General features: G+C 38.4%; 1 protein-coding gene across 6 annotated transcripts in view; it reads left to right on the top strand.

Annotated features, from left to right (window-relative positions):
* Nucleotides 1–15,938, top strand: part of si:dkey-71h2.2 (low density lipoprotein receptor adapter protein 1) — a 45,087-nt gene that overhangs the window by 718 nt on the left and 28,431 nt on the right. The gene's annotated exons all lie outside the window — the stretch shown is intronic.

Raw genomic sequence — 15,938 nt, 5'->3', positions numbered from 1 at the left:
TGATGTAGTTCAGTCTCAGTTGTAATTGTTTTACTGTACTTCCTTCTGAGTGATCTGGCTACCAAAACAACCATAAATTAAAACTAGCTAATTGGAACTGATACCGAAAATTAGTCGAATAATCGAGTAGTCATAGTCGATCCTCAAAAACATATATACATAATTTGAAAATGAATATCTTTGGGTTTTGGACTCTTGGTCGGACAAAACAAGACATTTGAAGACATTATCTTGGGTTAACCCTAACCCTTGTGATGGGCAATTTTCTCATGTTTTGACATTTCATAGAGTAAACGATTAAAGAAAATAATCATTTGTTGCAGCCTTTAAAAGTAAATACTATACTAAAATTCTGCCAATTTGTATAATAGAATCCTACAACTAGAGACAAATATACTGAAGTAGGAGAATTTCCTTTTAGATATTAGTCTATAGTGATTTTTCATTAGGTTTGTCACTTTTCTATCTTCCTAAGGCATAATCATGAGGTAGTTCACAGTATAACACTGTGCCACTTGAAAGAAATTCTCTACATGCCTATGTTTCAGCAATACGTTCAAAACACTAGTAAACTTTATGCTTTTTAGGGTGTTTTTTTTAATCCATAGAGGTCAATTAAGAATTACTTAGATAGATAAACCACAACCAAATAGCAATCACTTGAAGATATTTGCTATTCGTTTTTTAAATTATTTAGAAAATATGATACAAACTGTGAAAGGTTGCTCCTCAGTTACTGCAGTGTGAAGTACAGGAGGTTGAGTGCTGATTGAAGGGTCAGAGCAACAGACCTTGTCACACCATCAGTGAGAGGCAGAGAGTGAGGGGCTGCTTTGCGGCTCTGCTGTCTCACTGATGTGTGAAGTGTTGTCTTGAATGCTCCCTCCCTGCAGTTATGTCGCCTGCAAGCTTCTCACTGCCATAAATGCTAGCATGCTGGTTTAGCCTCATCCCGAATTCCCGCTTAGTGAATAATCAGCCGCCCGTGCCAGCTTCCATTAATCATGACTGATTAATTTCACAGCCAGGAAGATGTGCTTGGTTTCTTCACTTTCTCTAGGAAATGTTCTATATATATGATTTAATATTCAGTATTGAGCGTTAAGTCTGTGGGATTTCAAAGTTTTCTCATTGGATTAGGGCTTTAATGAGTCACTCAGATGGCTTTGGATGCATTACGTTTCTGAATTTGAGCACAAGATGTCAACGTTTCGTGACAGATTGTCTTAAATTGTTTAGACTGTTGATGGCTGCTGGACTAAAACTTGTGATCTTGTTTTTTGTGCAAACATTGATGGATGGGAGTCATTATTTTCCTCAACATCATCATATTTTCCGTCATTACCATGGTGACTTTATGATGACAAAAGCTGACAAACAAACCATCAGCATGCTGAAATGAAAGACATTGTCTGTGTCACATTGTTAGCAGGAGCCTGGCATTGTGCTTTTCTTCCCTTTATTGTTGTTGGCTTCGGAAAGAGAGGGAAGAAAAAGCAGAATGATATTGTCAGAGCAGAATCCAGCTGGATTTCAGCGCCTGATGACAGAAGCAGTTTGTGTCTGAGAGCCACCAGAGGAATCAGGCTGGAAAAATGTGAACACAGCAGTCACAAACAGTACAGACAGACAGGGTGACTGCTGATGTCCGGAAGCTACTTAGCAGGCAGTTTGGAGAGAGGACAGCGTCTGTATGCCAGCGTGTGGCAATGCGTCAAAGCTGGCTGTCGGAATGCAAATAAGGCAATGTTGCAGCTGCTTGGCACATTCACACAAATTAGGTGTGTGTGTGTAAAGTTGGGGGGGAAAAAAGAGATGAATCATTTGTGTCCTGTCTACTGACAGCTTCTGTATAATAACTGTGCCTTGGCAAGTTGTTTAATAGTGAGATTATGTAGAGGCATAATGTAAGGACTTGCTTGGTCATATAATTGAAAATCAATATCACAATAAATTTTAACTATCATCAGGGCATTTGACTTTCTGTTAAAAGATCACGTGTTAAATATGCCAAACTATCAGTGTTGACGCATTAGTGCTTTGTTTTAAATGAGACTGTAGTGTCAGGGCCAAATGAGACAAAAGCATTTGATTGGATAATGACTTGGGTGATTTTTAGGGGGGCTGCGCCACTCTTAAGCACATGGGAAACTTTACTAAACATACTGGCATGATTAGTTTGGTTAGCACCTGACCTTTCTGCTAACACGACTGTAAGGTCAAACTTTTCCCTTGACCAACACTTTGGTCAATGACCAATGTGTCTCAAAAGCCTCTTTCAGACATGCACCTTGTTACGTTAATGGCAATTTAATGTCTGAATGAGCACCTGAGTCACTTAAATGTAAAAGTCATGACGGCAATGTTACCATGTCGGACCAAGTGACATTTCTGTAACACATCCAACACAGCACAAGTCTGAAGTGAATACAGTTAGGTTAATGTAAAGGCTGCAGCAGCAAGGTAGACTGCATAGAGATTAAATGCATGTCTTGTCGGCCTTATTAAGAGCAGTGTAATAATTCCATCACTTAACTATCAGCTCTTATGCACAAAGAAAATAAAAGTGGGTTAATTAATAAACTGGGAAACACTGCGAATGAGCCAATTTTAAGTTGTTGAGGAGTTTCTTCTCAAGTCAAATCAGTCTAAAAAAATTATTATTTTTCCTCACGGAGCAAAAGATGCTACAACTACAGTAATACTTATGTATGCTTTACATACACCATGTAACCAAATACAGTAGATATTAAGTCCCAACTTAAATTAGTGTCATTCTATGCTTGGGTACTGTTGGACATGATAAGGGGCAACAGCTCAGCATTCAACACAATCTCCCCCATGAAACTGATTGGAACCCAGCACTCTGGGCTTGAGAACCATACTCTGTAATTGGATATTGGACTTTCGTACAAACAGACCCCAGACAGTTCGGATTGGCAGTCACACCTCCTCCACTCTAGTGCTCAACACTGGAGCTGTGTGCTCAGCCCCCTCCTATTCACGCTGTACACCCATGATTGCAGCCCCCGACATGGAGACAACTCTGTTGTGAAGTTTGAAGATCACACCACCATCATCGGCCGGATTACAAACAAAGATGAGACTTCATATTGGGAGGAAATCAACAATCTTGCAGAGTGGTGCACATGAACAACCTACTGTTAAACATCAACAAAACCAAGGAGCTAATTGTTGATTTTAGGAAAAAGGAGGCAAAGACACACACCCCTGTCTAGATCAGTGGAGCTGAGGTGGAGCAGGTGAATAGTTTTAGTTTCCTGGGAATCAGCATCACAGAGAACCTGACATGGTCCTCTCACATCTCCACCCCGGTCAAGAAAGCTCAGAAATGGCTGTATTTCTTAAGAAAACTTAAGAAAGCAAAATTCCCGTGGCAAATTCTTGTTAACTTTTCCAGAGGAGCAACAGAAAGCATCCTGACTGGAAACATCACAAACTGGCATGGGATGTGCACGGCCCAGGACTGGAGGGCTCTGCAGGAGATGATTAAAACCGCTCAGAAGATCATTGGTACCAACCAATAGCATCAGTGATATCGGTGAGGTGAGGTGCCTGCGCAGAGCCCAAAGGATACTAAAAGATAGTACCCACCCCAGCCACAGCCTGTTCACCCTGCTGCCGTCTGGCAGGAGATACAGAAGTATCTGCTGCCGTACAACCAGACTACAGAGCAGCTTCTTCCCTCAGGCTGAAGGGCTAAAAACTAATCCAGGATTTTCATGAAATTCGCTGTAGATACTCATGGCTCTGTGTATGTTAACCTTCTTTTTTATAAGATGGTCCCGAAAAGATGAATCTAACAAATTGAAACAGTATTGACTGTGGCAGCTGTGGCTTACGAATGTGAGTTTTGAATACTGTATTCTACTGATAATGTGCACTTCTGACTGATTCTATTAGTGCCTGTGACAACTTTTTATTACAACCAGATCTCTTCTTCTGTATTTGTACACCCTCGGGATGAGACACACAGTCTGCATGATAAATAGTAAAATCCAGGATAATCGGTTACTGTATTAAATTATACTAGCCATGTAGCCAAGAGGCACTCTTTTCACAAGTAAAAAAACAGGCAGAATAATTTCATTTTCACTCTACCTTACTAACATAAAACGATCTATTTCTGGACATGTATGAAGCCAGTCTTCAGTTCTTTCGCCAGCAGAAAGCTGACATGTACAGCATTTCCCCATCGCCCCTCGTGGCCATCCGTTGTCATCTGTTGAGGTCAAAGCCAATGGCAGGACGGAAGAGGGCACAGCATGTGCCTGGAGTATAAGCCATCCCTTTGGATCACGTCACACAGAAGCAGTACGGACCTTTCCGTATCTCAGAAGTCACACACACTTGCCCTTGGCACCAAGGACATCCATGCTGTACAGTCTGCATCAATTTATAATTGTGTGGCTTTGGGACAGACTAAGTTGAATCCAGTAAGAGTAACCTTGGGTTTGGGATTGTTTTTTGTAATTATTTTAGTGGTGTAAATATCATGCTGAACAGCTGTGTGATCAATATCAAAGAAAAAACTGAAAATAACTAGCTTCATTTAGTTCTTGAATACACATCTCAAGTGTGCTTCTGTTAGATGTATTGCTTTGAGGAAAATGTCAGAATATGCGGTTTGTATTGCTGTGCTTTGAAGTCCAGAGAAGAGCTAGATCTGAAATTAGTGGACTCAACAGTCATTAGGTTTGACTGGTTGGAAACTCTGGCAGTGAACACAGCTGGCAGTTCTATTAAACCTGACAGGGGCTTGACTGAATGACATGCAGGAGGCAGTAGTGTCAGTTAGCACTGGCCCTCGAGGAGCAATTATCTCTCAGTGGCTCGTTAAGACTCAGGAACCCATGAGTCAGGGACAAACCAGTGAAGAGGAGGAAGACCAGAGGCAATGGTGGGAATATACAGTGATAATAATAGAGGGAATGTTAGCTATACAATGGCAATGAGAGGGATGAAGGCTAGGATTAGTGCGTAAGAAAATTACTTGGGATTCCTTTGCTTTCAATGTGATAAATAAAAAGAGGAGTTGACAATTGGGAATTGATGTATTGAGTATTTGAATTTCTGTTATGATCTGGAAATAAATTGTCAAAAATGCTGCTTTGAGTACCAAATACAGTATAATCTGGCTGTGTGGACTGGGAAGCCCATTGAAAGAGAGATTTTACCCAAATTACAGAAAACATATTTTCTCACCACCCGTAGTGGTAACCAGTCAAGCAGTTAGTTTTGTTTTTCTCTGAGATATGCACTTCTGAGATTTCTGCTGCCTCCACAATACAATAGTGAACGTATAATACACGTACAATAGTGAATGGTGAATGTAATTTTGTTTGTGTTGCTCGTAGAGCTGCAACTAATGATTATTTTTTGCAATTAATTGTTTAGGCTATAAAATGTCAAAAAATAGTGAAAAATGTGCCCGGTGAGGTCTTCAAATGTCTTGTTTTGTCCAACCAAAAAGTCCAAAGCCCAATATTCAGTTTACAATGATTAAAAACAAAGAGAAACAGAAAATCTTTGGAGAAACTTGACACCAGAGAATTTTTGGTGTTTTTCACTAATTTTGCTTGAAAAATGACTGAAACACTATTATCGAAATATTTGCCGATTATTTTATTGTCGATCAACTAATTGATCAGTCAACTAATTGTTTCAGCTGTAGTTGCTTAAACCACTGAAAGATTACTATTAAAAAATTCAGTGTTATTGTTACTACTATATAATCCTCAAACGTCGCTATGAAAGAGTTTACAGTGGAACCAGTTTGCATTTCCTTCACATTGCCTGAATGCTATGCTTTCAGTGGTTAGATCCGCGATTTATTTAACACGATGTCTACAGGAAAGGTTGAATTTGAATACAGTACGTGACCTTTTATAGCAATGCCCTGTTTACAGTTGCGCACACACACACACACACACACACACACACACATAAATAATGTACCAAGAACAGACAAACAGAAGAAAATAGCAAATAAAAAGCAGGGTTGAAGTTACAGAGATTATACTGTAAGTGTTTTAACTTTTAGGTGGATTTGCAGAATATTCCATGCTGCTGTGCTAAAACAGTCATTCATACATACATACATTTATTTATTCATTCATTCATTGCATCTGGAAAGTATTCACACTGCTTTCCACATTTTGTTATGTTACAGCCTTATTCCAAAACGGATTAAATTCATTATTTTCCTCAAAATTCTACAAACAATACCCGATAATGACAACGTGAAAGAAGTTTGTTTGAAATATATATATTTTCAAACTAAGGTAACAGCTGAGATTTTTGTTAATTTTATAACCTGGTGGTCCATCATTTCCAGTTCCACTTAAAGAAGAAACACTTACTCATACATCTTGCACTCACCAAGGTCTGTATAGAATATACACACGTCATTTATAAGACCAGTTAAACCAATATGTGCTCTTAGCTGAACTGAGTGTATTAGATGGTGATTTAACTGAGCAGATTTCCCACCTATGCGCTGCATAATTCATGCTCACACACTAATCAGTCTCACCAGTCACAGACTGAGGATGGATTAGATGATAAAGTGCTGCTAATGAGTTTTCATGGAACGTGCTTTTAGGAAAGTAACCTGTCTAATGGATTTAATTTTTCAAAGATCAGTAGCTGCCAAAGTTGTGAGTTATTGCTTGCATTGCATTGATGATTTAAGTTATTTAAACCCATCATGTATCCCTCAGGGTCTTTTGATTCATGACTCAAAAAAGCTCACAATTATCATTAGATAATCAGGATTTGGTTCTGTCTGTTTTCTGCAGTCTTTATTATTAGTGAATTTGCCTTAACTAGATTTAACAGACATTGCATTTTCCCCTTCAAAAAGTACTTCATAGCCATTTCCCTTTTAGCGCATGTAAAATATAGCAAAATGACTCAGTGAACATGATGTTCAAATGCAGTTTTATTTAGTTGCATGAATAATACCACCGGATTTTGTGAGTGCATGACCTTTTGACTCCACTTTGTTCTGAAGAAAACTACATGAGCTAAATCCCCCCAACAGTCTGATTAGTTGGATTATTGTCAAAAGCACAGCTACCTCAGTGACAGCTCTGCACAGCCTCTGTATTTGTCTGCTTCCTACTTGACTCTTATTTCCCCACTTAGTTTTTAATTTCTGTAGAACTTTATGCCCATTTTTTATTGTTTGTCCTATTTTGTGTTTCACTGACATTTCACACAAAACACTCACTCTGACATTAGATTAAATATTATTCTTATGCTCTTTTATTACCAAACTGTAAACATACCTGCTAAACATCAGCATGTTAGTGTTGCCATTGCAAGCATATTAGCTTGCTAATGTTAGCATTTAGCTCAAAGCACTGGGTTAGGGGTAGACTCTTATTTTTGTCAGCCTATATTTTTATTTCTTTCTGGTCAGTGGCCTTCTGGGAGTTTCTTATACTATAGCTCATATTTTGTGTTGAAAATAATATTTAACAAATGTTTGTTTTGCATCATCCTCCTGTGAATCCAGTTTAGCTTACAAAGGGGCTGTTTTGGGTTGCACTTACCTTGGGCTACATCCACACTACTATGTTTTCGTTTAAAAACACATATGTTTTGCTGTGTTTACACCTAGCGTCCACACTACTCCGGCATTTTCGAGCCCCTAAAATGGATAAGCCCAGTTTTCAAACTCTTGGGTTGCTTTTTAGTCTGGACAGGCAAAAAACGGGGAGGCTTTTGGAAACGATGATGCAGACACCCGCGTTCGCTTCTTCTAGCAAACACACGGTAAAGTTATGCCACAAGGATAATCCACAGACTACATCAACAGAAACGGGAAACAATCTTTGAATGTACGAGGTTGTGACTACAAGTAGGCTACTGTTAAATGGACTTTTTTGTCTATAATGGATTAGTTTTAATGCATCAATGTTTAAACGTTTGCTCTTAGCTTAGCCTGCTGTTAGTGTGTTCAGCCATTTTGCACGTGTTTTTTAGCATCAGCCTTCTGCTGTAAAGCAAATACAATACAAATGCAGTTTAAAGAATAGCTCAACTAAAAGAGTATGTGTGTAACGCTATGTAGGCTATAAGCATCATTGGCTAATGTGAACTCGGAGTATGTGTCGTGATATTGAGTATTTGAGTTTGTACATTGACGGAATGGATTGTTTACATTTAGAAAAACACAAAAAGACTTACAATAAAGAGACAAACAAAATGCTATTTATTTACACTGTTAATAAAAACAGCATTTTCCGGGAGGATTTTGAGAAGAGCTGTCACGTTTCCCTACCTTATTATTTTTGTCCTGTTCCTGTTTACACCGGCACGCGCATGCCCAGTGTACGTGAATGGTCATGTGATATGCGTTTTCAGGCGTGTTAGTATGGACGGAGATTACTTCTGAAACAGATGAAATGCTCGTCCGAACGGAGATCGTTTTCGTTTTAAAACGACGTATTTTCGTCTACGAAAATGTAGTAGTGTGGATGTAGCCTCAGTCCAGAGGAGGTACCGTATTAATTGGATTTAGGATATTGTCACACTTAACATGCTTGGAGCAGGTTAAATGAAACTCTGGAGCATTATTGGTGGTTTGTCTGGGCAGGTGAGAGCAATGCTATTCAACCCCTTGCTGGGTTGACAAGTGTTTCACTACACTAAATGCTCGTCTTGTCACACTTTTCTTGTGTTTTAATCCTGCAGCTATGGGTACTTTGAAATTTAATAATGCCTCATTCTTTTTCTGTCAAAGGTCTGGGTTTAGTCAAAGCTTAGCGAGAGCCCTTCTGTCCTTTATTCCACAACTATCATTTCTGTATTAATGCCTTTTAAAATCCCCAATGTGCCACAGAGATTCACCTTAATTCTTCCTTGTGGTTTCAGCATAACAGAGGACATTTTAGCTGAAGATACATTGAACAGCGGGGATCTTTTCTTGCTCTGTAGTCAAAACAAAGGAGTTAGTGTGAAGACACTTGAATAAGGATGTGTGAAGGATCTAACAGGATGTGTGTGTGTGTGTGTGTGTGTGTGTGTGTTAGTGCTGCTGTGACTTTTTATGGTATGTATCAGGGGGTTTGGTTGAATCTTTTAAAACCTACTTTTTATATGTTCTTAAGGTTACTGCAAATGTTACTCAAAATTTCCCTTATTAACTTGTTATTATATCTGATTTTGTTGTATCTTAGGCTGTAGTTGTATTTATCCCCCAATAACTAAATTTCAACACATTGATATACTGAATCAAATCTTTCATGATGGTGATTTTTTTCACTCTTTCACATGCTGTCTTGTGCCTGTTAGGTTTGGAGTTTTCTTCACTGTTGCACTCCACAAATATTGATTTTAAAGCCTCTGCCTCATGTTATTAAAAACTGCTCCACATCATATTCTATATTGATTTTCTTTGTGAGACCTTTGGAATTTGTGTTATGGCAAGTGTATAACATTTTCTTGTGGCCCACAGTATATAATAGCATGTGTTGTAAGGGGTTATGTTTGGTAACGCATATGTTCTTTTAAACCCTTCAAGGTTATCTAAGCTTAAATTTTATCACTGTTAGCCTGTTTAACATTAACAACCATGAGGGCATCCTTCACTCCTACAGTCAAACACTTACTAAATACATGCCTGGCTCCCTCTTTCACCTCCATAAACACTAACATGTGTAATCAAACCACAGAGTGTCTTATATACAGCTCATTATTATGCAGTTCTGTGCAGTTTCTCTGGAGTGTTTTTAGCACCAACAAGGTTCCCTGGCCCGAAGTAAAGTGAATTATGCAACACAAGGAAACTGAGAGACCCTATCTTGGGAGAGTTGCCTGTTCAGGCTGCTGCAACAACAACACACACATAGACACACGCATACACAATCCATCTTCCTGTTTAACGTGTAAAGTGAAGTCCTAGCATCCGAGTTCTCTTTCTGTGTGATGTCCGTGGCAGCTGTCTGTGAAATGGGATATTTGCCGTCACTCTGGTGTAAGAGTCTTATTGAGCATGTTTTCAATTGTTATTCTGTTTGTGTGTGAGAGAGAGAGATTAAGTACTGCAGATGTGTGTGTGTGTGTGTGTGTGTATGTGTGTGTGTGTGCGCACATTAGCTGAACCTGCTGCCGCGCTGAAGAGCTAAATCCCATCTCTGTGTTCTGTTCCTCTGAAAAATTCAAACTCCCCTCACCATTTCTGACACATCGTGTCCCTATCTGAGCTCAGCACCAAGAGCCGAGGAACCCACTCCTAAAAATAACTTTGTACCGTGAGAATGGAAAACTTCTGTAGCTCAGTGCTGTATAGAAACAGTGTGCATGCTATTATGTTTTAAACAAAGCACAAATATAAACAAGATTTTCTCATAACACAAGTTATCTTGATGTCGTGGTTGTCAAACGAATTTAGATGAGCTGTTTATGTTCAAACCCAAAAATGTAAAAAAAAAAAAATCCTGCTGCTCTTTAGTTGTCTTGATTAATTTGAATTATTTTTGTTTATAATTTTTGTGTTAAATTATTCACATCTATTTTACATAAAAATTATTTTAAGGTGCCCTTGGCAAAGTTGGATAAGGTCATACCATGAATACAAGGGCCTAATTTCCACTTGAAATGTGAGAGACATTTCCCCCTCACTTTTCAAAATCCTATTTTTGTCTCATATTTTCTGTTTGAGGTCTGTTCTACAAACCTCTCTAAACAGAGTCCTCTTGATGTCCAGCCGCTAAAATGCAGATGAGAGAAGCTCTAAGTTGATAATAATGTTGATAGGTTCATCTCTTTCAATTATAACGATCACAGCAGTGCGATCACAGCAATAAGTGTTAAGAGTTGCACAGAGGGATTTGCAGACTTTTTTTGCCCTGGCCATCACCTGTCAGGCAACCTCTGACAGGGTGAAAAGTCTGAGAAAAGCACTTCTACCTCTTATGTATGTTTTTCAGGTTTAAAATAAATCACTGAATGTATGTTTTTATTTATATCCTCTTAAAAAGACATTAGAAATAGCACAGTGCTCTTTGTAAGCAAGATGGAAATATAACATCATAAAGTGTCAGGTCTCTGTGATGAAATTATGATTTTACATAATTTACATAGCATTTCTCTTTTTTAGCCACACTAGCAGCATGGCTCAATGGATAGCATTGTCAGTTTGTCGGTCTGTCCACCACTCTGGTGCAGACTGAATGTCTCAACAAATATCAGATGGATAGTCGTGAAATTTTCTACAGACATTCATGGTCCCCACAGGATGACTTCTGCGATCCTCTGACTTTTCCTCTAGCGCCACCATGAGGTTTTGTGTGAAATTACTCAACAACCATTGGATGGATTGCCATAAAATTTGATACATACAGTCATGGTCCCCACAGGATGAAATGAATGAATGCATATAGCACAGCTTGAGCACTCACATTGATTACCCCTTTGATACCCCCTGATACTACAGAGACATTAGACCTGAGAAGCCGAGGTATCCGGTTGTGTGAGACTAGCATCCATCAGTGGAAGGGTCTAAAGTGCTCTCCCGCATTAGAGGGGATTCCTGTGGGAAGCCCTTATTTATTAAAGGGGCGCAGAGATACACTGTCTCAAATGAGATCAGCAGCTCTCGAAGGTGACTTGTTTTGCTTTGGTGTGATAATGGATGGGAAAGCTAATGATTGCTCAAGCAAAGTGCTGTTTTCCTAGCACTCAGCTTGAGATGGGGATTGGAAACCCGGGGTTACTGGCTTTTTCTTTATTCTTTTCTGAGTTACATCTTTACCCTTGAATAGAAAACTAAATATTAAATATAAACCTATTATTTCATGAATGGATTTCTGTTGAGGGAGCTATTTATAGTTGATGAAGTTGTTGAAATGGGAGCCAGCAGACTCCAGGGGGAAAAGATCTGTATCAACAAAGAGAAAATCATGCCCTGTTTGAATTGCTAATGAAAACAATCCTTCCACGGTGCTGAGCAATTATGCTTTATGAATAAATAGCCGCAAGGAAAGATTTCCTTCAGTATAGAAATGTCTGCATGGTTAATATGGTTGTTATTTTGGCATGGCTCTTACTCTTTCATAACATAGGTGTTGATAGAACCCCTGTTCTCCTCGTACTTTACTATTACAGTTTTGAGTTTATCCGCAGTGGTTCAGTCACAAAAAATTCCGGTTTCTACATATAGAAACAAATAAAATAATTGTTAAAGTAGTAACTGTAGGATGAAATATGCTACAGGTCATTGGGTAGAAAAATGGACTTGGGTGCTTCAGACCTATATGGAAATCACAAAAGTATTAATTTAACAGATAGCAGCAGTCTACATGTCAGGCATAGACAAACAGTGGGTGCCGAATCACTCAATAAACATTATGCAAGGCACTTTCAATGGACATTTACTGTGCAAGTCACCTCCATATTTAATGTGCTTTTGTCAATGATAAACTCTCACTGTCAGGAGATTGTAAACAGTCTGTATAACGAACAATCCCTCCCCTTGCAGTGTTGTGTTTGATTAATTAGCGCATAGTGAAGAAGATAAATGAGCATTGATATGGCTTTACACAATCTTTTCTGAATAAGCCCTTATTTAACAGAGGATAGGCCAACAAGTCCTCATACTTAAACAGCAAAATAGGTTGTTTGTCAGTGCTCTCCCAAATGACCCATATGACTTCTCCAAGAATGATTCATTTGAGTGTTTTCTGCCGCCTCTATAGTTAAAGTTTTGTTAAATTTAGGAAACTAAAACTTCTTAGTTAAGGTTAGGAAATGATCATGGTCATGGTTAACAGAAACCAATGTTGACTGTTGTAAGGACACGGGCTGCAATCAGTGGTCTCTGTGTCAAAGTCAGACACTTTGTTTACCCACCCACCTACCCCAATCCTAGTAAAACAATGTCACACAACTTATGCTTTTGCTTCTAAGTAAAAACAGTCATGTTCGGTCGCTTGCTGGTAAAACATAAACAGGCCACTTTAAACCTGTATTAGTTGATTTTTTGGCCACTTGGAGGCAGCAGGTTTTTTTTTTTTTTTTGGTTTTTTTTTTTAGCTTTTTTGCTGAAAATAACTGCCTCCTACAGCTGGTAACGAAGTTGATGAGAGTGGTGAGAGTGAACCAGCAAAGTTGCGGACCTTAAAACCAAAAAATAAGCTGAAAACTAAAAAGCTAAATGTTCAGTAAAGCTCAGGGGAACTGCAGAGTCTGATGATAATTCTCTGTGGGTTTGTCAATACAAGCGACTTCTTTTACATACACAGTTATTTGATCTATTGTTAAGGAAAGGAATACTGATTATAGCTGCTGTAAGCATTTGAACAAACGACCAATGTTGCAGTTTTTCTGGTGATTTTTTTCTGTCTCGGATAGGCCTGACTATGTTATACTGTTGTTGTTCTACACTTACACTATCATGGAAAAGTACTGCTGCAGTGACATCCCGGTCTACTTCAAATATCATTTGACATCAACTAGATACAGTTCACATCAGCACTGTTTTATCTTGTCTTCTGGGGAAAAACACTGTTACTGGATTAAAGTGTTATTTTCAGTTATTGTGGTGCCACTATACACTATGAATTCTGCATCCTGGAAATGTTGCTTTAAAAAAAAAAAATCATTGTGTGCTTATCTGGCTCAGTCCTCCTGCACAGCATCATACGAACCAACTGTCACTGTCTGTGGAGCAAATATTAGCACTTTTTTCCCTGTGGGATGCCGGCTATAAACAGAGTACTGTAAGTCATTCAGGAACAAAACTTAAACGTCTGTGTTGACTCTTAATTTGAAGCATGTAATAATTCTTGCCCGCAAAATAACCCCAGTGCTAATCCCATTTCATTCTCTGGACACATCTGAGGACAAAACATGCTTCTTAGAGAAGATAAGGCTGTTTTACTGCTGTATGTGAGAATGTTGGTTTGATCCTTTCTAATTAATGATTCACAGAGCCTTTGGAGGACGGTTTCTGTTGGGGGGGGTCGAAGCCTACGTTTTGCATAATAACTGCAGTCAAAGGCAATTAGCATTCAGGACATTATAGTTTTTGGGTTATAATTTTTAATAACTTATACATACTGTATCTGCTACATATTAACTGTGCAGACATGAGGGTGGTAACAATCCTCTCATCTAACACATATTAATATCTTATAAAGTGGTTTTTATTTTATTTTTTTTACATTGAGTTAATGTTTATTTCACCTTTTTTTTAATTTGGTTAAACAGCTACAAGTATGTATGCTAGGTAATGTTTGATGTCTGTTAAAAGTATCCTCTTATTTCTCAGTTTTTGATGTAAGATAAGCTACATAATGTCAGTCTCTCGACAAATTCATACGTCTTCCTTCATATTCCCTGTCCTAAACAGCTCCCACTTTGCAGTAGCTCTGTTTGCTCAGCCATGCATACTATACTAGATAACTCACATCATCATTATGATTAACAGTAGATAGGGTGTTTTGAAGTGAAAGCAATTAATGAGGGGTTTTGGTGAAAAGGGGATTATGTTGAAAGATCCACACCAGCACTGATTCCTTCAAGGACCTCTAGAGCAAATAGTTGATTCATGAACCTGAATTATTTTACTCCAGAGATATTTTTCCTGTCAGTGAAAATGAAATAAAAGCTTGAAGAGAATTGTTTTTCTAAGTACAGAAGCTTGATGCTTCTACTGTACTAGAATATATATACTTTTTCAGTAGTGGCAAATAAAAAGGTGGTTGTACTTGAGTTAGTGGTCATACTAAAGGAACAAGGGACTTGTAGACCAAAATCTAACATATATTCAGAGGATTTTTGTTTTCCTCCTCTCTCCCTAAAAGCCATATTGTCATATGATTTCCTTAGTGATGAAAAAGAATACACCATGGCGTAAACCAATGTAGTCAAATAAGGAACAGCAGTAAAACCCAGTTTGTAAAAGTGCATTCTATTTTTATCTGTTCATTACTAGAAAAACCGACTTGGCAACACCACTTATTGGAGGTGTTTTGTATTTAACCACTGTGTTTCGGCACCTTCATCAGGGTGTGTATTCAGAAAAACAACTTCTTTGAGTTTGAAGTGAAGTGAGTTTCCAAGAAAATCACCATCTCATCGCATTAAGTGTAATACCGCTAAACATACTAGAGCTGAAATGGTAAGTGGTAGATTAATCAATTAGTTGATCAACAGAAAAATAATTGGCAACTATTTTCATAATAGATTAAGCAAAAATGCCAAACCTTCCTCAGTTCACAACCTTCCAGCTTGTCATTTGTGAGGATGTGCTGCTTTTCTAAGTTTTACATGATAGTAAATTGAAAATCTTTGGATTTTGGAGTGTTGGTCGGACAATATGAAGATGTTACTTTTGGCTTCAGGAAATTGTGATGGGCATTTTTCATTATTTTATAGACATTTTATGGAGATGCTGCAGTTTTTGTCCGTAGTAAAACTTGCTTCTTAATCTTTTGCAACACAGCAGCAGGTGTAACATTCCTGTTTATGTCAGGTTTATGTCAGTGTGAGGACAATGAAATGAAAGGAGTTAAAGTTGAGGTGGTAGCATTTTGAAATAGCGTGACATGAGTTTTTATATTTGGGCCCATAATATTCTATTGCGGAGGTGGGAGTTTTATGTACTGCTCCAGTTCAGAGCGTAAGGTAATTTCACTGTTATCTGAACACTTTATGTGGTTTGTACACTTCTTTTGATGCCTAGCCAAGGTGTTCAGTAAGGTAATTTGCAGGTACCACCTCCGTGCTGCTGTTGGGCTGTTGGTGATAAAATCTGTGGTTGCTTAGCAACATAGGCTGTTGACTCATGACTCCATCTTTGTTGATGTTTTCAATGTTTGAGGAGTAGCCTGTACTGTAGCTCTGATTGAGAGGTACCTAATATCCCCAAGCCCCTCTAATAAGCTAGTCTCTTAAATATATGT

This window comes from Siniperca chuatsi, linkage group LG16 (assembly GCF_020085105.1).
Source record: "Siniperca chuatsi isolate FFG_IHB_CAS linkage group LG16, ASM2008510v1, whole genome shotgun sequence".
Classification (NCBI taxonomy): domain Eukaryota; kingdom Metazoa; phylum Chordata; class Actinopteri; order Centrarchiformes; family Sinipercidae; genus Siniperca; species Siniperca chuatsi.
Note: the sequence above shows the minus strand (reverse complement) of the source record. Positions and strands in the feature narration are given on the sequence as shown.